Source organism: Ambystoma mexicanum, chromosome 10 (genome assembly GCF_040938575.1).
Source record: "Ambystoma mexicanum isolate Mex_15411 chromosome 10, UKY_AmexF1_1, whole genome shotgun sequence".
Classification (NCBI taxonomy): domain Eukaryota; kingdom Metazoa; phylum Chordata; class Amphibia; order Caudata; family Ambystomatidae; genus Ambystoma; species Ambystoma mexicanum.
In genome coordinates, this window is record NC_090932.1 from 52,940,441 (window position 1) to 52,965,419 (window position 24,979).

The window sequence follows — 24,979 nt, forward strand, 5'->3', positions numbered from 1 at the left end:
GTCTATTCTCAGTGTACTTGCGTTGCTGCATCTGTACAGGTATCACACTACTTGCATTTTCTGCAGTGCCCTTCATATGCGCAATCTTCTTTCTGCATATGAACACTTACTCTGTTCCTTATTTTGTCATTGGTTTCTATAAGGTTCAGCTTACCTTCTTAGTGCATCACGCTTGCTGCTTGTGATGTCACCAGCTTCTCTTTTTCTAATTGACATATTCCTTCGGGGACCTCTTCCAAGAGATTGTCATCTCTTCGGGAATACATCTGATAGGACTTTCTTAACGGATACCTTTTCTCGAAGATTCGCTACGGAATAGTCACAACCGCTGGTGTCAAGCATGGCACGATTTCTGGCTTCCAACATACAGGTAGTGGGGGGTGGGACTTCCTGCAGAGGCACTTGGCTGCTCCACTACAACGCACTGCTCTGCTAGGAGTTACACACTGCTTTGCTCAAATACTTGTTCAATGGAAAAGCACTCTCAAATGTAGTGTGCTCTTTTTCCTGCTGGAGGCCAGTGGTGGGGTCTCAATTTGCGCCATGTTGGGCTCTAGAACTGGTGTTAACCATCATGCTGGGATCTTTTCAGAGGCTTAGGGAGTTTCTCCTATTGACCCATTTGAGGCGGATTGTTTGGGAGCCCAACTACCGCACTCGATGCATTCCTTCCAGCTCAGTGTGAATTTAGTTGATCCACAGAGCAGTTGTGCTCCTCTAGGCATTGCCTGCTCAGAGCAGTCCTGTTCCTCTAGGCATCTCCTGCTCAGAGCAGTCGTGTTCCTCCAGGCATCGCCTGCTCAGAGCAGTTGTGTTCCTCCAGGCATTGCCTCCTCAGAGCAGTTGTGTTCCTCCAGGCATTGCCTCCTCAGAGCAGTTGTGTTTCTCCAGGCATTGCCTCCTCAGAGCAGTTGTGTTCCTCCAGGCATCGCCTCCTCAGAGCAGTTCTGTTCCTCCAGGCATCGCCTGCCAGAGCAGTTGTGTTCCTCCAGGCATCGCCTGCTCAGAGCAGTTGTGTTCCTCTAGGCATTGCCTGCTCAGAGCAGTCCTGTTCCTCTAGGCATCTCCTGCTCAGAGCAGTCGTGTTCCTCCAGGCATCGCCTGCTCAGAGCAGTTGTGTTCCTCCAGGCATTGCCTCCTCAGAGCAGTTGTGTTCCTCCAGGCATTGCCTCCTCAGAGCAGTTGTGTTTCTCCAGGCATTGCCTCCTCAGAGCAGTTGTGTTCCTCCAGGCATCGCCTCCTCAGAGCAGTTCTGTTCCTCCAGGCATCGCCTGCCAGAGCAGTTGTGTTCCTCCAGGCATCGCCTGCTCAGAGCAGTTGTGTTCCTCAAGGCATTGCCTGCTCAGAGCAGTCCTGTTCCTCTAGGCATCTCCTGCTCAGAGCAGTCGTGTTCCTCCAGGCATCGCCTGCTCAGAGCAGTTGTGTTCCTCCAGGCATTGCCTCCTCAGAGCAGTTGTGTTCCTCCAGGCATTGCCTCCTCAGAGCAGTTGTGTTTCTCCAGGCATTGCCTCCTCAGAGCAGTTGTGTTCCTCCAGGCATCGCCTCCTCAGAGCAGTTCTGTTCCTCCAGGCATCGCCTGCCAGAGCAGTTGTGTTCCTCCAGGCATCGCCTGCTCAGAGCAGTTGTGTTCCTCCAGGCATTGCCTCCTCAGAGCAGTTGTGTTTCTCCAGGCATTGCCTCCTCAGAGCAGTTGTGTTCCTCCAGGCATCACCTCCTCAGAGCAGTTCTGTTCCTCCAGGCATCGCCTGCTCAGAGCAGTTGTGTTCCTCCAGGCATCGCCTGCTCAGAGCAGTTGTGTTCCTCCAGGCATTGTCTGCTGAGACCAGTCGTGTTACTCTAGGCATCGGCTGATCAGAGCAGCTGTGTTCCTCCAGGCATTGCCTGCTCAGAGCAGTTGTGTTCCTCTAGGCATCGCCTGCTCAGAGCAGTTGTGTTCCTCCAGGCATTGCCTCCTCAGAGCAGTTGTGTTCCTCTAGGCATCGCCTGCTCAGAGCAGTTGTGTTACTCTAGGCATCGGCTGATCAGAGCAGTCCTGTTCCTCCAGGCATTGCCTGCTCAGAGCAGTTGTGTTCCTCCTGGCATTGCCTCCTCAGAGCAGTTGTGTTCCTCCAGGCATTGCCTGCTCAGAGCAGTTGTGTTCCTCTAGGCATTGCCTGCCCAGACCAGTTGTGTTCCTCTAGGCATCGCCTGCTCAGAGCAGTTGTTCACATTTGTTTCCTTGATGGTTCCATTACCCGGCCCGCCGGTATAACCTGGCAGTTCTCTACCCACTCTACGCCAATTAGTTCCAGCAGGTGCTGGGCACATCAGACAAACTGAGCACCTGTGTGGCATAACTGAAGACTGCAGGCGCTGCCAAGTGATGTCTCGCTGGGCAAATTAGGCGCCTTGTCTCATCCTCTGGGACACGTTCCCTTTAATTTCTGAACTCTTCGGTCCCAATCTCTAGATAGAGTGTACTGTTGCCCCCAGCCCCCCCCCCACACACACACCTCCGCCCCTCTTGCACAGCTTCCATTCCAATCATTTCCCCTCCAAAATATACATCTCCGTTTAATGGCCCAGCTCATGCAATTTGTGCCTAGTTCGTTAAAAAGAAGATGAATTGTCTATATAAGAAGAACATTTGGCATTTGTCAGATGTATTTACATTCAATTTTCTTTGGTCGAACTCCATTACCCCGCCACCAGCAGCTGCAAAGGAGCGAATGCCCCGTTAAACACGGGAACCGAGCAAGGCTGCGGAATTAGAGGGGAGCTGCACCGTTCAAAATGAATTCCCCGGGCACGGAGAGGGCACGGCTGGCTGAGGAGTGATACCCAGGCCAGGGATTGGGCACGGCTGGCTGCGGCGTGATCTGAGGGCCACAGAGAGGGCACGGCTGGCAGAGGCGTGATCCACAGGCCACGGAGAGGGCACGGCTTGCTGAGGCGTGATCCGCGGGCCACGGAGAGGGCCCTGCTGGCTGAGGCATGATCTGCAGGCCACGTAGAGGGCACAGCTGGCAGAGGCGTGATCCGCAGGCCACAGAGAGGGCACAGCTGGCAGAGGCGTGATCCGCGGGCCACGGAGAGGGCACCGCTGGCTAAGGCGTGATCCGCAGGCCACGGAGAGGGCACGGCTGGCTGAGACGTGATGCGCATGCCACGTGGAGGGCACGGCTGGCACAGGCGTGATCCGCAGGCCACAGAGAGGGCACGGCTGGCAGAGGCGTGATCCGCAGGCCATGAAGAGGGCACAGCTGGCTGAGATGTGATGCGCATGCCACGTAGAGGGCGCGGCTGGCAGAGGCGTGATCTGCAGGCCACGTAGAGGGCACGGCTGGCACAGGCATGATCCGCAGGCCACAGAGAGGGCACGGCTGGCAGAGGCGTGATTTGCAGGCCACAGAGAGGGCACCGCTGGCTAAGGCGTGATCCGCAGGCCACGGAGAGGGCACGGCTGGCTGAGACGTGATGCACATGCCACGTACAGGGCACGGCTGGCAGAGGCGTGATCCACAGGCCACGGAGAAGGCACGGCTGGAAGAGGCGTGACCCACAGGCCATGAAGAGGGCACAGTTGGCAGAGGCGTGATCCGCAGGCGCGTTTGGCGGAATCTGGGGTGACTGCTGCGTGATGGAGTGGCACCGGAACGTGATGATTGCCGCCTTGCGTTACGGGCTTTCCGTTTGTCCTAACAAAAAGCCAAACATATATTGTCAGGCAGCGGGTTGGAAGGTAGTTGTAAGGTTTGTGACTCGATGACGCAGCAAGTGTCAGAACTACAAGAATGTCCATGTGGGATTTCTCACAGTATTAATTCGAGGTACACGCATGATCCCAGAAAGAGAACTGCATACAGCTGCAGAGCTTTCCAAACTATTTTGAACCTCTCGATATAGGCACAGAAACATGTTGGGATTTGCCATTTGTTCATGTATGTAGGATTACCTTCATGGTGGGTGAAGCAACCAATCAGGGTGCTCAGATTGCTGCTGAATTCCACCATCCAAGTCTGGATTCCAAGCGGAGCAAGCTGACGGTTGATTGCCCCTCCCCTCCCTTCCCTTCCACTTCCCTTCCACTTTGTTTCCCCAAATTTCCCACCGCCACTCACCTGATTCTTTCTGCGGTGGTGGCAGGGCTGGTCAATGGGCCGCTCTCGCGGGATCCGAGATCCGGCACCAGATGGTTAGCTGGATCTCGGGATCCGGCCAGAGTCAGCCGTCCAAAACCCCTGCTCTGCGCTGGGGAGGAGAAAAAAAGCGCCTGCGAGCAAACTATAACTTCCTCTGGTGACCCCATGTGAGAGGTCACAAAAATAAGTTACAGTCCTCAGCCAAGACCGGTCCTCAGCCCCAAGCCGGTTTATTTATTTATGCAATGTTTGTCGGATAGCTGTATCCAACAAACATCGCTTACATAAATAAATATACAGGTATCCGACAAACATTAAATATAAATAAATAAATAAATATACAGGTATCCGTCAAACATTGCATAAATAAAAACCCCTATTAACCCCACAGTTGATGCAGCCACCCACTGCTCTCAGAGAGGAGCTGCAGGAGCTCTGCCGGGTGTGGTTCAAGTAAAGGAAATTGTTGGTTATGGCGAACAAAAATCAATGTGTTTGAATCGTATCCAAGGGGAAGTTTTTTTTAAATAAAATGGGATGCAAATTGTGCATTTTAAAGAATATTTACTCAGCAACGCTGGTCAAAACTATTATCCACATAGTGAAGTAACCCATCACCAGTGCCATGGAAGTGGTTTAAAGTGGAATTGATATATAGTTTGCAAAGAAGCAGCATGAAAGAAATTGTGCCGTTTTAAACTATTATTTTGGACATTTCCTTTGATCGAAGGTCAACTGCTAGCTCCGCTCCCCCTTAACCATGCCTCCTCGGGCACCGCCCCCCCAGAATCCCCCCAACTCCGCCCACACCGCGGCCCTTGTGGGACCCCCCTACCAATTGTTTTCCATTTCCACCACCGGGCGGTGACACCCCGGCCGATACCGCTCCTGTCCCTCCGTCTTCCTGCTGGCCACCATGGAAATGGAAGATGCACTCTGCTTTCTTCAAACTTTCTCTGTTCATCTAACCCGGCACCCAACTTGCCCCCTGACCCTCTTATCATCTTTCCGTTTTCCTCCGCAGATCACAATACGTCATCACACAGACAAGTCTTGCCGCTCTGAAAGCAATGGCATAATTTAGCAATAAAACCGAGTAGTAACGGCAGTGGGGCCCATCAGACAGGCCCTTGCTGCAGTCAGGCATGTACCTTGGGCCCTGGGCTGTTACCACCCGATTCAGAGAAAATTTGAAGAAGGAGATGAGCACAAATTTATATTTGTAAACTTTTGGATGCTTGTTGATCTAATGGCTCGATTGAATGAAGAGAGTGTATAATTAGGAGAGCCGGTTTCATTGTTTTTGGACAGTCGGGCGCTCTGTGTAGCACGCAGTACGCATTGCTCCCCGGGGACATTTTGGGCGCTGCACCCGGCCAGCGAGCCAGACCGGTCATAGGGCCTCATTACACGGAAGGCGGTAATGGTTAACGGCCACCGTTAATGGTAACGGTGGCCGTTAACCATTACCGCCTTACTACGAGGTCCCTTAGCGGGTTGGTGTTTTAACGCCTGCTTTTTGCAGGCGTTAAAAACCAACCCGCTAAGGGACCTCGGAGCTAATTACGGCACCGCAAAATTGCGGTGCCGTAATTAGCGCCTTCCCCATTCCCATAGAGCCCTATGGGGCAGAAATGTGAATGGGGAAGGGCAATGGCGGAAGGGGGATTTACCGCCCCTCCAACCTTGGAATGGGGCGGTAAATCCCCTTTCCGCCAAGGCGGTGCCGGTAATTTACCGGCATGGTCCAGGGTGCTAATAGCACCCTGGACCACCGCCTTACGTGTAATGAGGCCCATAGAGTGTCCTCAGAGGTTATTTTTACAGGTGCCAGCGAATGTTCAGGAACATTTGGCGGTTAATGCTGTTCCTTGTGCCTGGACCTTCGCTGGCACCACTAACGAGGTGGCGGCCTAGGGGGCACACGTGAGTGGTAAAAGGGTGGGAGGATGTGTTCCAGCGAAGGGAGGGGTTTTGTTATTATTTACGGTCAGGTTAATTAAAACATAATGGATAGGTGGTGTCTGTGGTGGCGTGGGTGGCCTGGGGGGCACTCGGGTGCGGATGGGTTTGTGGGGTTTTAGGAGGAGCGGGGCAAGCAGGGATATATATATATAAATAAAGAAGAACAAAACTACATATATATATTTAAAAAAGGCAATAATGATATTGTCGGGCTATGTGGGGCTTGGATGAACTCCAACCACTTTCCCAGTTCCGCTGGCATGCGGGGTGCTCTGGGCCACGGTTGCCCTGTTCGTCTACAGTTCCTGGACTGGGAGAGCGGGTGGAGCGCTCGCCCCTCGGCTTCACGGCTGTGTCATGGTGGCGGCTAGTACGAGTGGGCTGGGACACTGCAGGGATGTGGCCGCGTTCTCTCCAGCCCCTATCCAGACGGTTGGAGCAGTGAGCCTGCCTGCTGGTACATTGTAAAGAGCAGACTGTGGTGCGCATTGCACAGGGTCAGGGGTCAGTGTGGTGCATGGCCCCTTTCTGCTTTCTGCAGCATTTCTGGTTCAGAAGCCAGGGTGGCTGTAAGGGTTTTGGCAGGTGGGGTCCCATAGTGTACCATTATAGGGAGAGTGCGGTTAGGAGAGTGGGCCACCAGGGGGCAGAGGTTGATATCCGTGGCACTGAGTTTGCTTAGGGGGCGGGGGGTAATAAAAAAAATAAAAATTAACCGGAGTTCATAAACATATTATATTTACTATACAGTGTTATACATTGTCAGGGCACCAGATAATCGGGCTTGACAGTTCTACTCAGGACGCACCATTTAGCTCAGGGGTCCAGTATTGGGAAAGGATCACTACCCCTCATGGGTTATGGATAGGTGCACTGGTTAGGCTGGTTCTAGGTGGCATAGGTGGGGGTAGACAGTGGGGGTGGTGAGCGGGGGAATGGGGCCAGATTGGGTAGTGGGTGTGGGTGTTAAGGAGTAGTGGCAGGGCGGGCGCCTCCCAAGAGGGCTCAGTGGTGGAATAGACGGTTTCCACTGGGGTTGGGTAGACAGAGGGCTCAGTTTGGCTCCAAGTTTGCCAGTAGGGGTGAGGGGGGTTGGCGGAATGCCATCATAACAGTGGGTAGCAGCATGGGGGAGGGACTAGGGCAGCCCCCCCCCTACTACACGAGCTGAAGGGGAATAGTACGTCCCTGGGCTGGATATCATGGTGTGGGGAGATGTCCGGAACCCCGTCACCTGCAGAGAGCGGGGAGAGAGTTTGGACAAACCCCCCCCCCCCCCCGGCAGCGGTGCAGCAGTGATAGAGTAGAAAATGAGTGGAGAGAGATTTGGACGGCTAACCACCAGCGGCAGTGCAGCAATGATGGGGTGTGCGCTCCACGCTACGACGGTTTGGACGAAGAGGTGAGCAGGATTTGAACTGAAGGTGCATTGGTGTTTGGGAAGGGTAAGGGTAAGGTTGATGGTGTGAAGGATGCAGGAGGTGTATTTGGTGGGCAAAGGATGCGATTAAACAAATATAATGAACATTAAAAGAGTAAAGGAAAATAAATAATAAATATGAAGGAAGAGTGGATAGCCCAGGATTGGGCAGGTAATATTAATAAAAAAGAAATGACATCGGAGAACTTGAGGGCCAGGAAGGTGGATTGAAAGGGATGATGAGGATGAAGAGAGTGACAGCTGTGATGAGCTGGGGGCGGGGAGGAGGATATGATATGATAAGTAATTTATAACACGCCTGTTCACAAGTGTTTCTAGGCGGGACGAAAAATTGGAGGGAACACAAAGGGATACAAAACAACGATCTTACTAAGCCTCAGGTTGTGCAAGTGCGAGATGCAAAGTGCAAGGGGGAGGTAGAGGGGACGTGCAATCAGGGCAGCAATGCTTTCAGCAAGTGCAGCTAGGGTATGACGGCTCTGGGTAAGTGCAAGGACTAAGGGGACTGCAGGGTTCCAGATATAGCCCCTAGTGTGCGTTAGGCCTGGAGTCAGTGCAGCGGCTATAGATCAAGGGGGGGCCTGGTACCCGTGGGACTCTGAGGGTGGCTATTCAGCACAGTATGCAGGTTGGTCAATAGGGGAGAGTGAGAGAGAAAGCAAAAGAGACGAGGAAGGTCTTGAGTCACTTCCGGAACTTCAAATAGTCTGGCTCAAGTTTGAGAGGGGCAGGGAGGGTATTCCAGATGGAGGTCCCTGCAGGGGAGAGCGATCCACCCCACTGCACTCTATGCCTGGCGAAGCGTCTGACCATCAGAGTTTTGGAGGTGGCTGAGCGAAGGGCTCCAAAGGAAGGCTCGAGAAGGAGGGAAGGTAAAGATAGTTTTGGGTTCTATTTTAAAGTGAATACAGGGATTTGGTGGTAAAGTAAGGGGTGATTGATTAAGTGAGACAAGAATGCAGTAGTTAAGGTGAAATAGGAGGTGCCTACTCTAGTGTTATGGGGCATGAGGTATCGGGCCCAGGCCGGGCATCGAGCAAGGAGCAGGGGTGTCGTGGTCGTATGGCCCCTCTGGGCCTGTTGGTTCTGGAGCTCATTGATACTACAGGCCTGTGCCTTTTTACAGTCTAGTTATTGGTTTTCCCACCAAGGACAGGGCTGGGAGGGAGGACAGGAGAATGAAGGCAGCCAGCAATCTTCAGGGGAGGGTTTGCAGCAGGAGGGGTAGTGTGACTACAAGAAGGAATAATGGGGATAAGAACATATCGGGTCAAGAAGTTGCTGGCTTTGCGCGAATGGCAACACAGGAATAATTTTGTCGTACCTCTGGTAGTTTTGTTGGCTTAAGTGGAAGTTTGGTTGGCTAACAGTTGAGTTTAGTGACAGTTAAGATGGGCGAATGCAGATTAACAAAGAAGTTTAGACTAATGGGGAACTCGGATGATCGGGGATGCAGGGAATGTCATTTTACCCGGGTTGGGATAGGGAGAAGGAGAGTTGAATGGGAGGGGACGGACATTGTGTGCAGTTATACATTCTTGGCACAGGGATGGAGAGCATGGCCTCAAAAATAGGAGGAGATAAGATAAAATGAAAGGAAGGGGAAAGGGGTTCAAGGATGTAGGAATAAATAAATAAATAAAAATGGTGGGGTGCAAAAAGGGGCTATATCAGAGGATGTGCACTAGGGTGAAGGGGTCGAAGCAGAGCGACACACCAGGGGATTAAGTGGGCAGTGATGCTATGTAAAGTATCAGGGTGTGTGGATTTAACTGCATGTACATGGGTGCATGGGCGGACCATAGTGCAGTGGGGGGAACAGAGTTATGATATGGAACATTTGCAAGGGTGAGCATGGGAGTGTATTGGCCCAGAAAGAGGGATGGAGTGTCACTGCGTGCAGTGCGCATAGGGAATTAAACTGCAATGACAGAGGATGCATGTATGGCAACTAGTGCAATGAGGGACAGCAGGTGTGGTGCATAGCAAAGAGTGGGGGAGCAAGTATTTACATGGGTGAACACGGGTACATTGACAAATGAGGAGGCTTGTGGAGTTACTGTGTGGGGGAGAAGGATTTAAACTGCATGGACGGAGGGTGCATGTACACCCTCAGTGCTTTGGGGAGCAATACGCAGGGGTGCTGGGTAAGGAACGTCAAGCAATTGCTATGGTTGGTGTGAGTAAAGGGGAGTACCCCTGCAGGAGTTCATTAGTTGGTATATGGCCATGAGATGCTGTTTAATATGCTGTCCCCTAAGCAAATGAGGGTGGTATTGGTCTAGGGTTACAAGGTATTATAGTGATTGGCAATTGAGAAAAGGAGAGACAGTTTACGGTTGGAGTGATGAATATGGGAAAGGAAAGGGGTTAGTTGCGGCAATGGTTGTGGGGTTGTTGAGGGGAGAGCATACAGTTGATAGAGGAGACCAGGGCGATGTCCTCAATAATACTTACTGCATTGATAACACACAGGCCAGGGATCTTAGTTGGCAGAAAAATAAATAAATAAATAGAATAAAATAATGACAATAAGGTGTACATCGCTGGGGGCTCGGGGTTTTAGAACAAATGTGTTGGTGGCAGCAGAGAGCTGGTGGGCAGATGGTATCAGGGAGTAGGGAGTAAATGAGCATGTGGAATGAGGCCAAGAGTGTGTGGCTCTAAAAATAAGCATGGAAAAAACACACAAAAAAAAGGAAATTGGGTAAAAGGGTCCAATGTGTTGTCAAGGCAAATAAGGGCTCTGAGGAAGTGTTTGCAGGGGAGTGAATGGGTTAGATGGACCAAAAATAGAGGAACAGGTTTTGGTGAAAATGGGGGGTTTTGCAGGTTAGACAGGAAGGAGTTGGATGAGGTGGATGAACAAGGTTTGGGTGTAGGGTCCAAGTGGGTGGTGCATCACAAGGGTGCTGGTGCCGAGTTACAATGGTTTAATGGTGTGAGGTTTGACACAGTGAAGTTGGTTTCAAAAATAAAAAAAATTAAATAAATAACTCAATAAATAAAGAGAGAAACAAAGTTATTTGGCTGCAATGGCTAAGAGAGGGACAGTGCCATGCCCTGTTATGAAGCGGAAAATTGGGCAGACATGTAGATAATAAGAATAGGTTTAGTTATCAGGTCAGGTGAGAGAAAAGGCCACCAGGAAAAGGTGGCAAAGGGTTGGGTTGTGAGAGCATAAGCAGCACTGGAATGCTACGGGGACTGGGGGATTTTTCAGAAGGGGGATTTAGTGAGAAAGGAGGAGGAGCAGGGTTCTGAAGTGCAAGGAAATATCGGGGTGAACGATAATGATAGGTTTATGGTGACAAGCATTAGTTATGGGAAGAGGAGGAGTAACGGAGTGCAGTAAGGTGGGTTGAGTTCCATTACGGGTAGTGCTTAATTTGTCTTTTCTTTCACAGATTAGGCAGGAGGTGGTGTTCTGAAGCAGAGATTAAGGGACCGGTTAATCTATGTAGGCTGTCTATTAATGTTGGGGTATATAGGTTTTAGTTCAGTTTGAGAATGGTGTTTTCCCAGGTGAATTTTTGTTGGTGGGGATTGAAGTGGATTATGGCTATTAGGATTGTGTAGCGAGGTAAGGTGGCCATGCCAGTTGGAGGTCAATTTTAGTGATGAAGTTAGAGAAGGGGTTTAGCCTTCTATGATGGGTTTGGTTGGGGTTGTGATGGGTAGAGGAAAGTGCAGAGAAATTGTATGGTGGCATCGCAAGCATTTTGAAGGGGTGGTTTTGGAGGTAAAAGAAGGGGGAGAAATTAAGGAGGAGGCAGAGTTGATTAACGGTTCTTTGACCTTGAGTATTTTATGTCTAGTAGTGCAGTTGTTGGGTGGGGGAATGTATATAAAAAAAGAAAAAAGTGCTTGAATAATTGAACAAAGATTCAAATAGAAAGATAATGGGGGGGCAGAAAGAACACCTCTGGGAGGATTTTTCTGGTGCTGGGGACGCGGTTGGTTAAATAACGGTTGATTGAAGCCGAATGATTATTATTGCGCTAAGGAGGATGGTTAGTGCGTTAGTAACGTGCATGCAATGGATGGGGTTGCAGAATAGCTCAGAGTCCCAATAATCGAACCAACTCAGGAAGATTGCAAAGGTTGCTGTTTTATTAACAGTTATCTCAAACAGGGAGGTTACAACGGGCATCAATGGACGTTCGCTCAGCACTCGAGTTTCTCATTAAACACAGACTTTATACAGAAAATACGTCAGAGGGGACAACATACTATATGGCAAAAAAGAAAAACCTACAAGTGATAATAATTGGTTCAAGGGCAACATCTAAGTATACTTCCTATAATGACTAGGATTGTGATTGGCTGCCCTACTATGAGGTGGACAACGTATGCCTGCTTCTAAAACATGTAATCTCCAACACTATTAAGTAAACGGTTTATCATTGGTTCGCAAACTATAAGGCCCTTCTTTATACAGCCCTCTACAATTGGTTGGCACGCTTGTGACATGTCTGGAAAATTTGGTTCACTTAGCAGCATGTAAGCTCAGACCCAGGTGCCAGGAGATTGACTTGACTTTACCTCCCCACCCAATTAGGCCAACATCTCTCATCAACCATGCCTCCTGCCATGAAGATTGTCTTTGAACTTGGCCTTGCAAAGTATCCTTGTCTGTAAGTATATATTGGAGTGCAGGCACTCGCTGTCGTCGTTCTAGGACTTCAAGCTCAACTCTATTTCCATCCTCGGCTCACCTGACAGGAGACCATGATTTTGGTCCATTCTGCAGCATTTAAATGTCTTAAATGAATCAAACTTGTCACTCTTGGTGTTCTTTCTTAGCCCCTTAATAAGGGATGATTAATCCTTCACTCGTTCACTGCTTTAAAGAATAGATAACCGACCTTGGCTGCTTCAGTTTTGATACCAGGCCAGACAGCCTCGCCAGGCGTTTCCACGATCACAGTTTATTCTTGCTGTGACACAATTCTCAGCCTTTCCTCTCCATGGGTTCGGGCTTACAAAATTCATGACACCGATGTCCACCTCCTATGCAATGACGGCTTTGCCTGCAGTCTTTTCACTACATATAGCCAGCTTCTATGATGATTTGGTCTACTTGCATTTCAGCATCTATACAGTTTTTGAACAGTTTATTTTCTGTAGCACTTCGCCCATGTGCAATCCTCTTTCACATATTAAAGTTTACTCGGTTCTTATCTTCAGCATCAGTTTCTGCAAGATCCATGCATTCTCTTCAGCCAGTATTCTCAGGGCATCACGCTTATTTCTTGTGACGTCACTAGCTTCTCCCACTTTCTCCTTTTCATATTCCTTCAAAGAGTTCCTCCTTCAGATTGTCATCTCTTAGGGGATACATTTGATAGGGTTTTCACAATGGACACCTTTTTTCGAATATTCACTGCAGTATTGGCCTGATGTCTGGTGTCAAACATGCCACAGTCTCACATTTCCAACATATAGGACGTAGGGGGGTGATCTGTTCTTCAGAGTCATGCAGCTGCTCCTCTACATTTCCCACTCTGGTTGAGTCCGCGACCACCTCTTCAATGGCTTCCACATCTTGATATTTTCTCTTGGAAAAGTGCTTCTTGGGGTATCCAGATCTTCACAACCTCAGGGTGCTGGCTGATTTAACATGCTCATCTACACGCAAGGTCATTTATTTGCACTGATTAGACCCATCGTCCCACGTATTTCTTGTGATTCTTTGGATACAGGAATTTTGGTCCTTCGGGTGCTACAATGCTGGCCTCTATGTACTTTCTGACATCATTATCCGTCAATTCCTTGCATCCGAACCTAGATCCGAAATCTATCATGATCTTCATTCCTACTGCCTTTTTTGCTGTCTTCTTGCATTGGGTGATCACTATCCTGTTCACACAGAATCCAAACATCACCATGACCAATATTGCTCCTAGAATCTTGAATATGTTTGCTAACCACTGCAGAATCCATGAGAATATAGAAGCAAACCAACTGTCATCTGTAATGTCCTCTGTATTGTCTTCTGTCTTGTTATGCACGTTTTTTAACAACGTTATGGCCCCTGATAAGGTCCCATTCTCGTCATCATGAGAAAGTATGGATGTGCAACATGAAGGCCCAATTGTGGCGCAAACTCCTCCTTCCATCACTGTGATCATGTCAAGGACATATCTGTTTCTCAGGGTTATTAGTCAAATCCCTTTATGGTGGTATTGGTTGTCTGCAGAATCTCCCATCTTGTAATCTGCAACCACTTGGCATTGGCCATTGTTTGGCTCCCAAGCATGAAGATAGTCAAAAATATCGAGACCGTCTTATTGAACAACCTGTGTTCATAAGGAATAGCATCACATGCTTCTATTGATTTGGCTGAGAAGTAATTCCCTATTTTGGTCCTATTGAGAAACTCAAGTGAACTTCTTTTTCTCAAATGGGCATCTGCTTTTGGAAATTCTCTAATGTTCAGGTCCCTCTGGGAAATCCCTAATGCTGGAACATACTGCACCCCAATCCTTGGGCAGCTTCATGTAGGCCCTAGTCCCACAAGCCCATTATCGATCCATAAAGACAGTTGTTCCTTCTCCCATCCTGGAAACATCAACTGTAGTTCTGCAATACTTATTGTCTCCCACTTGAGTCTTCCCTCGTCTTCGGAAGCACAATGTTCCATTAGCCAATGGGATTACAGCCATGGGACCTGATTTATCTTCTACCCATGTCAATAGTTTGGCATGTTTAGCCCATGACCCCAAACACCTATTGTTCACCCTCTGTAACTCTCGTACATGTTTTGGCTTCAGAAGATGAGCTGCACAGGACACCAGCCCTTCTTCCCATTCCTTCTTGGATTTCACCCATCCATAGATTATGACTTGAGTTTGCTCCCAATATCCAGGTGATCCAGCTATTTCTGTCACATCAGGGCAATTCATTTTCTTCATCTCTTCAATGACCACCTCCTCCTGTCCTGTTGCAGGATACATAAGCATCATACACTTCCATCCAGGTTCCTTTTCCATTTGTGTGGTCTTAATATAGTCATCCTGGTATGGAAATGACCATTTCGATCTCCATCGTAAAGTGGCCCAACTTCCTTGATATTGTCCTCTATTCATATATGCTGCAAGATGGCTGAGGCACCTAGCATCATGTTCTGGAACTTCTCTGGCGATGAAACTTTGCACAGTTTTCATGGCATAGCATATGAGAGAGAAGACATAGCAACTCTCTGAATATGTCTTTTCTCCTACTTTTCTCATGTGCTGGTAGCACATGTTAGTCCCCAGGTGTGCTGCAATATCTAGATAGGTATTTATCCCCTCAGTATCTTCCTCTGCATCTCTCTTGTGTCTCCCAAAAGTTGTGAAATATTCATGAAGTAAATCAAAAGTAACTTTCATGGGAGGGATGTTAAGGATTTCAATCAGGCGACACACACCTTGGTCTCAGCCTAGGATGTAGCGCTCAATTGAGATGCCTTTCTCTTTATTTTATGCAGATTCAATTTGAGATAGTACACAACTCGCCTCACACCCCCTTTTTCAAATACCCCGGTCACAATGGACCATGAACCAGGTCGGTTGATGAAATTGCAATATTTATTTATTTTTCAAATTCAAAAGAAATCACACAATTTTTAATATGGGTTAGAAATCACCAATGGGATGATAATTACAATGAAAATTGAAGCAATGCACTTGGTTAGCCTTCTCCTAGAACATATACAAAGCACAAGTGAATAGGAGCACTGTTTGAATTAGGATAGATAGCACCTAAGGTAAGGTTTCCCCCTGCAATGTTCCCTCAACCCACAATTAATCAGATTCTGAGTGGATAGAAAAAAGCAGCAGGTAATTAGAAATAAGGGTCAGCAAACAGAATCAAAATCCGAATCAAAAATTCCCTCACAAAAGAAGAGGCGAAAATCCCTTGCAATGGCATGAAATGGCACTCAGAAATGGACAAATAAATAATTAATATGCGGTTAAATGTGTGAATCAAATATGATTTCTCACCACAACAGGAATGCATAAACACTAGCAATCACAATGCAATGGATCAACAAGAAGTATATAATTCGAAAATGAGTGAAAAGTTAGAGCATGCTGCAGCGAATGACACATTAGAAAGTTGCAATTTCCTCAATTCCCGCTTTAAATGACCAAAACGGTTTTTAAGAAAATACTGTAAATCGAAATGTGGTTTTTGGTCTGGGGGAGATGTGTATATCAAAGAGACAATACCAAAGTGAAAGGATGGTAGTAGCTGAAGATTTGGATGAGATTTTCAGGGTGGAATGAGGTTCAGTTTTAGGAAAATAGAGCAGTTAAAATGAAAACTTTGGCTTTGAAAGAAAGGCAAATGTTACTTAAACTAAATTATCCATACTATTTTGTTACAGAGGCACATAGAAAGCTCCACGGTTGATTCACGAAGTCAACCTTGTCACCCCAGCGCTCAACTTTAACTGGAAATTAGTTTGATTACTCAAAATATGACTGATAGCTTAGGATTTACACCAGACAGAAATGAAAAGAGAAATGGCGCTAGCACTTCGAAATCAAGGACAAGGTGCACAGAGAATTCTAACAGTTTTTATCAAGTTACCAGTGTATGAATATGATTGCTTAGAGAGTGTAATACAAACAAAAGGGTCAAGATGGGGAGACTATGTGTTTCTCTGTGATGGGGAGATACTCACATTCCATGCTTAGGTATGGAATTTTGGAACAGCCAATTGGGTCAGGTCACCACACAGAGTGCGCGCCTTACAGAAAACATCTGGGCAATTCTGTTCACCGGATGGCAAGGACAGCTGGGTGGCAGGGTTGCAGCAGTCATGCAGTTAGGGGGCAGCAAGTCGGTCTGATTTCAGGATGCAAAAGGTACCACAGCTTTTCCCTTTCTGAATGGGATTTTAGTGGGTTTTTTTTAGATCAATGGCCTTGCTGGAACAGGATCAGCAATGCTTTGGCCTTGCTGGAGTAGGTTCAGCAATGCTTTGGCCTTGTAGTGAAATCTGGAATCAGCAAAATGAATTGGGTGATCAGGAATGCTGGTGCATGAAATTCAGGAGAGAGTGTGTCGGAAGAATCCTGTCAGGGACTCTTATTCATAATGCATAGTGACTCCATAGAAGTAGAGCAGGCATAGCTAAGCTTGCCTCTAAACCACTGGATTGGTCAGGGGTGATGATCCCCGCCTCACTCTCCACTGGTTGGATTTCAAGGGCAGGATGTCAGATTTTATGATGTGAGTTTTACAATGTTCAAAACCTCCCACAGTTACTTTAGCTAAAATTCAGTTTTGCCATATATGACCCATTTGTACATTTGAAGCATCTTAACAAATTATATCAGCAGGTTACATACTTTATGCAGAACATGCCAGTCCAACTGTGCAATCTGTAAGACATTGTTTCGCCCTTCTAATACCTTTTAGTCATTTTGAGCATGAGATATTCAGCCTAAAATTCTGTAACTTTACACGTGTGTCTGGATTATCGTCAGGCATGTAAGTATTAAAATTCGTAATGGCATCATGGATAGTTCCCTTATAATACCCAATTCTCTGCCATTTCTATTCCCCATGTGTCAGTGAAGTCTGACATCTTAAAATAAAGCCCATAAAATCACATTTAAACGGTTTACTTTTCATATTTTTGCCAAGTCCTGCAGCAGAGAGAAAAGTCTTTAACATTTTTATTAATAAATAGTCCTTGGAGGCAAATGTCAGTATTGTTCCCCATATATGGGCATGCCTTTCCAAGGCTACCCCCTCAACCCAGGGATGTCACAGAGATTTCCTTTGAAGATTCCTGTAGAAGTCACAAGTAGCTGTGATTTTTCACTTCGGACATCCGTGTCCTAGAAGTTCCTTTGTAAGATGGCTCAGCCCAGACCCAAGTCTGATTAGTATGTGAAGTTTCTTTGTCTTGGTCAATCAAAGTTTTCCAACCTAGCAATTATTAGCCAGGTGTCCTGGAAGGTTATGGTGGTTCCCTTTTGGGGGAAGCCTTAGCTCTGACCAACTGGAATAACCTGTTTTGGGAGCTTGCAAAATCCAGCGAATGCAGTTTATCAGTTTTATTTTATTTTATTTTGTCCTGAATCAAAAACAAGCCTGTTAAATAAAACAGCCCATATATGTTTCCCCAGCAACAAACCCCTTTACATTGCTAGGCATTCAACATTGTACTTTTTAAAACAGGCATTTTTTTTCTCTGGTTTGTAAAATCCCATTCTGACACATGTGGTGAAAGCTGGCATATTCCTTTCAAATTCGGTTTTGCTCTTCCATCTGGATTCCAACATGGTTTTGTAGATGTAGTCAGCTTGTTTTACACAACAGTCTGTAAAAGGCAAAAGTCTTCATGAAATTGACATATGCACATAAAGCTATGCTTCTCTTTTCAAGCAGTGATTTTTGACATTGTGTAGCAAAATGTAAGCGTTTCCCGTGTAGCTGAAGGAAAGCTTTTGTTGATTTTCTCAGGTTTGGCTGACACAGCCTGTCATTCAGGAATAAGGCTCTTTTCTGATGGAGCACAATGTGATTATGGCTGGGCTTGACAGGATCTTTTTGATAAAAGCAGTTTGATGAAACCAAGGAAAAATAGCATCAGAGTGGCATCATTTTAAAGGTGAAATGTTCCCATTTTCAATGGGAATTTTGGGCTTGCAGGCAAAGCAGCACTGCTTTTTCACTCCATGTCTTTAAGACAAACAGGAACAAACACTTGTAGCCTTTCTTGGGGTACTCTCTGTTCCATCTTGCCCAATGGCACTTGGCATAACAGTGCAGCCATCCTTTTGTCGCTGCAAAACGCAGTTTGGGTGCAATGGTGCTCACAGGAGCCAGCAGAGCCATTTTGCTGGTTCTGCTGAAGTGCAGCTGATGATGTGGGGAAGTACTGCTGAGTGGGTAAATATATCCCAGAGGGAGAACCATAGGGACCGCTCCTTTGGCAAAAGTACTAACATGATAGAGACTGTTAAAGATGATGAACAGAAAGACAGAGAATAATCATTCAAGCATATATTATGCATGAGAACATAGGCATCCATCTCTTGCACAATCCTACCTCTCATTGCACTGTTCTTTGTCTTGAGCTGTGCCACTTTTCTCTTTAATCATTTTTAATACTATCATTAAAACAATGTTTATACTTGTAACTGCAAAATCTGCTTGGTAATAGCAATAAGAAGCCTCCTTTATCATGGGCCCATTTTTAGGATCCTGTAAGAAATGGCGAACATCAACATTTCTTCTCACAAGAGCAGGGTAAGCTTGAAGTATAAACACAAAGACAGCAAGCACAAGCCGATTAACGTCACTATCAGTAAATACCATATGATAACTGTTTAAAACAGGTATTCTTCAGAAAATGAATCGGGATACTGATCTTGTTTCCAATTTCTAATGAAGATCTGACATTTAGGCATAACTCTGATGCTTCAATGTGTATTTCTAAAAGTTCACTTTCAAACTACTGCAAGCCTTTTCACTCTCTGCTAAAATACCTATAAGTAGTGTCCACCTGAATTACAGTCCAATATAAATCTGTATTAACCACTGGTTGTGTTATAGTCATTCTTCTTTGTCATCGCTCGAGTCTGCACATGCTGAAATTATTCTTCTTGTCTTACTTCTGGATCGGCAAAGGTGTGAGGGTGGGGCTCACCTTTATAGGCCTTTACGTTACTCAGGTGAAGCCAAACTCATCTCCCTTGGACCTCCACAGCTGAAGGGGTTATATTCTCAATACGAAAGGGACCATTAACACGTGTCTTATGCCACCTTCAAGAAAAATTCTTAATGAGAACTAGGTCTCCAACATATAATTTAGGTGCCGGTAGTAGTTCAATTGGGTCGGTTGTTGAATTGTCTTCTTCTGTGTTCTGAGACCAACCCCCCTTGCGTTTGACTTGATCTGAAATGAAAGAAATGCTAGAGGTCATACATGTCAAATAGTTGTGCATTTCATCACCTAAGGTTTTAGCTACACTCTGAGAATCACTTCTGCTCCTAAATGTAGCTGTAACGGGAATTCTCATAAGCCGCCCTGTCACTAGTTCATGAGGGGTGAGGTGAAGGTCTGATCCTGGCTCATAACGAAAGGCATATCAGCACTTCACACACACCCCATCTTGGGAAAACTTTGCACACTAAAACCGTTGCTGAGCAAATGGCATCAGGGTGTGTACACAAACCTGCCTCAATCCACCTAGAGAAGGAACACACTACCACTGATAGATAACTATATCCATTACATACTTGCAGTATATCGACATAGTCGAAATGTAAATTCTGAAACAGACCAATCGGCCAAGGTATTATCCCTGTAATTGTCCTCAGTGTATGTCCAGCAGTAAACTTTTTGACACACAATGCAGTTTACCATAAATAGTGCAATGGGTTCTAACACATTCGGAAGTACCAGTCTTTCATAATCGTAGCAGCAAGACTCTTCCTAGTTACATGTGCGGGGTAATGCAGCTGTTCAAATGCAACCTTTAATAATGCTACAGGCATCACTTGGTTTTCAGTGCTGTCTTGTCGCCATAATGCTTCTCTGGGGGATAACAAACACCCACTTCGTTTCCACAATTCCTGCTCTTACTGTGGTGCACTCCCTTGAATCTCAATTAGTTGGGTTATCAATGATTTATTAAACCATTCTTTCACTAACATGGTTGTGACAACATTTTCTTTAATATTCTCAGCTACAAAACTCGAAATATCTGGTGAATATGCATTCCTTTTGGCTTTGTCATCTGTGGCTTCATTCCCGCAAGGGATAAAATCTGTTTGCTAAGTATGTGCTGCACATTTAACAACCACTATGGCCACTGGGAGTTGTAGTGCCTTAATAAGCCTATCCAATAAGGATGCGAGCTGCACCGGAGTGCCGTCTGCGCGGAGGTAGCCCCTCCTCTTCAAACATGCAAACCCTGTATGTATGGTTGATGTCACATATGCAGAGTCACTGTACAACATCACTTCCTGTTCTTCGTGTTTTTCGAGTGCAACAATGAGCGCTACTAATTCTGCCGCTTTCACTGAAATGTGAGATGATAGCCTTTCACTTGCTACAACTTCAAATTCTCTATTTAATCTATGTCTCACTACGGCGGTGCCTGAATGCTTTTCCGCATTAGTCTGATCAAATTTCAAAGAACCATCAATAAAGAGAATTGCCCCTCCTGTTAAAGCATTTTCTTTCACACAGGGTATATCATCATAAAATTCAACATCATTAGCACAGTCATGCACAAGATCACCTTCTTCTATTGGCTCAGCTATAAACATGGCAGGATTCATTATTTTACATCTTACAATTTTAATAATTGGGTTAGAAATCATTACCTTGTAAGCTGAAGCTCTTTGGGATGTCAATGTGCCTTTGGGTTTATCTAAAACAGCAAACAGAGCATGCTCCACAAAGAGAGTCATGTAGCAGCCCATGAAAATACTTGTGGAACTCTCAATCGTGAGCATGGCACCAGCCAATGACGGTTTGCAAGTAAAATCTCCTCCCATAACTGGATCTAAAATCCCACTATAATATGCTAAAGGTTTATATTCCAATGTAATTCTCTTTGAAAAGCACTGCTGTCATGACTGTCCCATTTGTTTGCAAAAAAAGAAAATTCCTCTGCTTTATCTGGAATTCCTAAAACAGGGGCTGTACAAAATTGCTTTTTTCAGCTCCTCAAAACATACCTCCATTTCTTCAGTCCATTTTATTTTTACTTTTTCCACCTGTGATTTCTTTAAAGCTTGCAGAAGTGGTCTTATGTACGTATTATAATCAAACACCCAGGCTCTGACATAGATGCATAATCCCAAGAACTGTTACATCCTCTTCACTGTGTTTGGTTTTGATGTTTTCATAATCGCCTCCGCTCTTTCAGGCATCACTTTCTTTCCTTCATGGGAAATTGATTGACCTATATATAACAACTCTTCTTGACAGTTTTGTAACTTCTCCTTGTCTATCTTATATCCCTTGTCTGCTAGAATAATCATCAACTGAACAGAATCTAGTCTGCATTCATTTTCTGTGGTGCTACAAATGAAAATGTCATCTAGCCAGTCAAATAGCACAGTGAGTAGAGTGCTCGCTTTGGTATATGTGCAGAGCCTGCTGAAGCAGGTTCAAATCCTGGCAGGGCCAAACTCGCCTTTCATGCTTCCGAGGTCGATAAATGAGCACCACACATTGTGGGTAATAATAAGCAGCGCTCAGATAGCTGAGGGTTTGTAGCACTGTATAAATGCTAAATTATTATTATTACTATATTACCACAGTCTTAAGATCAATATTGCTAAAATCCTTCTGTAGGACTCTATTAAAGATCAATGGGGACTCACAGTACCCTTGGGGCAAAAAAGGATGTTTCAGCCGGGTTTGGCAGAATGTAAATTATGTCAAGTCTTGTGCGTCCTTTTGCAAGAGGATCAAGAAAAATTCATTTTTCAAATCGATCACCGTGAAATATCGAGCTTCCACTGGGGTACTACACAGTATTGTCACCAGATTAGGAACTAAAGGAAACTCTGCATCTATAATCTGGTTAATCAGACTCATATCTGGTATAAATCTCCATGACCCTCCTTTGGATTTTTTGATCAGGTATGCTGCGGTATTACACAATGATTCCGATGGCAACAGAATCCCTTGTTTCATCTTTGCTGACATGGTCTGGAATATACCCTCATCAGCATCTCGAGAAATAGGGTACTGCTTTACCCGACGGAAAATTGTTCCTTGCTTGAGCTTTATTTTAACTTTCCCTATTTCCTTCAAAAAGCCTACGTCGTAGGGCCGTGGTCCAAAGGGTGCTTGGCACCTTTTCCAAGTCTTCCTGAAAAAATGCTGGACGTTGCAGCATTATCGCCATTCACTGTCGGGCTTCCCCTTTTCTCCATTCTTATCCATGTAGAACAGTACTTCATCGTCTGTTTGGTCTTCCCTGAATATGTCGTCATCAGTTATGTCAGTCAATCTATACTCTTCCTCGAGAGCTATTACTGTTCTCAATGGTCTACCCTCATCATCTACTACTTCAAGCATTGCCATTTCCCTTCGTAACATGGCTGCTTCCAATTCTGTAGGGATAGTCTGTGCCCCCTCTTTGTCCATGGGTATTCTTGGTCTAAACAAAAACTCATCAGATATCCTTACAATTCTTCCCACAAAGCCAAGTAGCCATGTTAATAAAATGCTCACACCATATAGAAAAATCTCTGGATCTACTGGAATACCTCACAGAACCGCTTGCCCTGTGAACACCAGTATACATTCTCCCATGTTTAAATAGTGCATTCCTGGAGTGGAACATACCATTCATTGATCAGTAAATGAAATTGTCATTTTAATTTTGTCATTAAATCTCTCCCAAAATGTTGACTGGTGTCTGCTGTGAATGTAACAAAAGAACAGACATGTCACACTGCCCTATGGAGACTGGTAATTCATTAGTAAAAGGAACTTGACTCGTAGCTCCAGCGAACCCTTGAGCATTCATGGCACTCCCGACATTGGATATTTTCCCTCTAGTACACATGAACGAGTTGCTCCAGTGTCTACGACAATAGAAAAAAATTTGCCTGCTATCATCACATCGACTATTTGTTCCTCTTGGGGCTCTGGTGTCACAGATAGTACTGAACACATCAAGTCACCCTGTGAGATGCCCTATTGTGGTTACAGACTCATCCATGTCCCTGTGAAAGGTTTCCACCTACCACGGTGACACCTCCTATCCTGGGTGTCAGTACTTGTTTCTGTGATTGCATACTGATGTGTCTGCATAGGGGCTTGTTGTGACGGCTCTTATGGTGGATTCATTTGCACTCATTCTTGCTGTTGCACCTGATGCAGTCGTGATGCTTGTGTCTGATACAATATATGTTCTTGGGCAAACCCTTCTCTAGCCTGGCACTATATGGTGGAGGATAAGCTATCCCCCCCTCTTGAAAACTGGCCATTTTGTACATTCCCTTGGCTCCCACATACATGCACAATGTGTCCTGTCATCCCAGAATTCCAACATACTGTGAGTGCCCATCTGACAAGTCCTCTCCTCTTTGAGTACTCTGGTTCTCATTCTGTGTACCTTGAACCCCACCTTGATTATTTTGAAATCCTCCTCCTCTTCCTCTATAACCTGTACCTCTTCCTCGTGACACAAACCCAATTCCACCTTGATCCACCGGGCACTAATTACTCACCTGCAATGTACCCATTACTTCCTGCATTCCCAATCCTTCTCTGCTTGTCAATATCGCCCCATCTATGGCACATTTTGACAATTATTTTCTGGACTAATTTGGCTTTCTCAATTTTCCTATTTTCATATTTCTTCTTATTTTTCTCTTGTAAAAACCGACAATTGTGTGCTATTGTCAACTATATCTCAGCCCATGGCTTCTCTTCCATCCCCATTTGTTTTTTCATCTGACTTTGTATTGGCTTAGGCAAACCCTGACACAAAATGTGGCAAAATAATGCCACCGTCTTTTCCCATGGCTCACGTGTTTCAAGTTGCCATTTCTCCTGAATATCCTGAATGCAAGCAATAGGGTCTTCGTCTTCCTTCATCTTATGTGTCATAATTGCACCCATATCTGATATGTCAGGATACTGTACCCTGAGTGCCCACCAAACATCTGTTCTGCAATTATTGAACAGCGCTCCATCATGCGCTATATTTTGTGCTGTCACACTTGAATATCCTGCCCTTCTCCATATGTCATCAGCCCTCTCCCCAAGAAAAGCTGCAAGGAGACCAATTATGTCCCCTATTGACAACGTGTTTCCCCCTGTCATTTTTTCTAATTTGTATATCCATTTCTCAGCGCCAAAAGTCAAACATGGGAGCTTACACTTTAAATTATCCTTCTCCATCTGCGGCCTTGGGATATACTGTGGTCTTGCTCCCCCTTTTTCCAATAAGGGAAACTGTGTGAACCACAACCCAGAGTCGTCTCCCATCATTAGTCTATCCATGGAAGGTACGATCGTCCCTGTCTGTCTCCTTGTGGGTAACAACCTTAACTGGTTCACATATGGTGGCAACTCTCCCTTCTCACTATACAATCGTCCTTGAGGACGCTTAAGATATGCTATGGGATCTGGCATCCTATTGTTAGGTTGTTCCAGATCAGACCATCTCACTTCTTTATCCATTTGCAGGCTTCCTTCAGGGGCACATGCGCTCCTTCCTTCTACCCCAAGGCCGTACTCTCTTTCCTTGTCTGACATGTCTTGTCCCCAACTAGTGTGACAATCATCCAATTCACCCTTATCTAGATTCAGTCTACTTAAAGACAATGCTCGATGTTGATGACTGAACAGGCTTCCCGCCTCTCTTCGTGATTGAAGCACTGGGGATCGATCATCATTCCTTCAAGTTTCAGACTCGCTATTTTGCCTCAACTGTTGATAGACCTTGTTGATCCTTTCTAC